This window comes from Salarias fasciatus, assembly GCF_902148845.1.
Source record: "Salarias fasciatus chromosome 7 unlocalized genomic scaffold, fSalaFa1.1 super_scaffold_4, whole genome shotgun sequence".
Lineage (NCBI taxonomy): Eukaryota > Metazoa > Chordata > Actinopteri > Blenniiformes > Blenniidae > Salarias > Salarias fasciatus.
The window spans coordinates 23,415,125-23,416,433 of NW_021941229.1; the positions used below are offsets into that span (position 1 = coordinate 23,415,125).

The window sequence follows — 1,309 nt, forward strand, 5'->3', positions numbered from 1 at the left end:
CTTCACTATTTTCTCATTAGTGCTTCTTCGTGTGCGACGTTTGGAAAAAGGCTGCCAAGATTTCTACTAAACTAAACTCTGCGTATATGCTAATGAAGGGACTTTTATACCAGTTAGTTCTCCTCTGTTCATTGTTTGAAATGGGAAAAGTCACTTTTTGGAAAGGAGATTTTCTCTTCAAATGAAACTAAACTAAAATGAGAGCGACAGGCTTCATTTGTTCACGTTTCTTTACTGCATTTGCACATAATTTCTTCAACACGCAGAACCTAAAGCTTCCTATACATGAACCGGCAGATGAAAACAGTAATAAAATACACTTTTTTTTTGTTCTTACAAAAAGAAGAAAAATATGTAAAATAGCAGAGATAAGTATATACAGAGGATTTAAAACTTTTACAGCTTCGGTACCTAAAATTAACCATGTGCAATAGTAAGGTGACGGTTTGACAGCAGCATGAAGAGGAAGAGGAGCTGCAGCTTCAGGAGCCGCCGCTGCAGGATTCCGACCGCGCGCCGCTTTGCTCGGGCCGACCGTCCGCTACTGTCCATTGAGCGGCACCTCCTGGAAGGAGCAGACGGGCTGATGAGGGGAGGAGGCAGGAGGAGGCGGAACCAGACGCATGCAGCAGCCAGCGCACATCTGCATTCCAGCTGTTGACATTTTGTTAAGATGCTTTGGAACTTTGAACATCAGTAAACGTAAAAAAAGTAAAAGCTCCCCCGAGTGTGACCAGTAGATAAGTAGGGGGGGGGGGGGGGATAATTCCGGTGTTGTCTTATTTTGAAGAAATTTATTTTCAATTTTGTTTCAAATTTGTGCCATTTAAGTACATATTATGGTTGTTTCGTTCACAATTTCCTGTCTGACCATTTATTGGTGAAAAAGCTAAACAAAAAATTTCATAAATTTGACTTAAAAATAGTGGTAAGTCCATTTAATGGTGAAAAAGATCATTTTTTTCATAATTTTCACTTTAAAAAGTGGTAAGGCTATACTAGGACCATTTCTTGGTGTTTTAAAAAAATACAAAAACTTTTTTTTCATAATTTTCACCTTAAAAAAGTGGTAAGACCATTTAATGGTGAAAAAAAGACAAACATTTTTTTTTTTCATAATTTTGACTTTAAAAAAGTGGTAAGTGTAGTAAGATCATTTATTGATGGAAAAAACAACAAAAAAGATTTTTCATAATTTTCACTTTAAAAAAGTGGTAAGGCCATAGTAAGACCATTTATTGGTGTAAAAGAACGCAAAAAACATTAAATGAAAAATTAAAAAAAAAAAAATTTTTCATAATTTTGACTT

The 1,309-nt window shown here is 35.7% G+C and overlaps 1 pseudogene; it reads left to right on the forward strand.

Moving 5' to 3' along the window:
• The first annotated feature begins 423 nt into the window (after positions 1–423).
• Positions 424–1,309, forward strand: part of LOC115383467 (GTPase-activating Rap/Ran-GAP domain-like protein 3) — a 24,774-nt pseudogene continuing 23,888 nt past the window's right edge.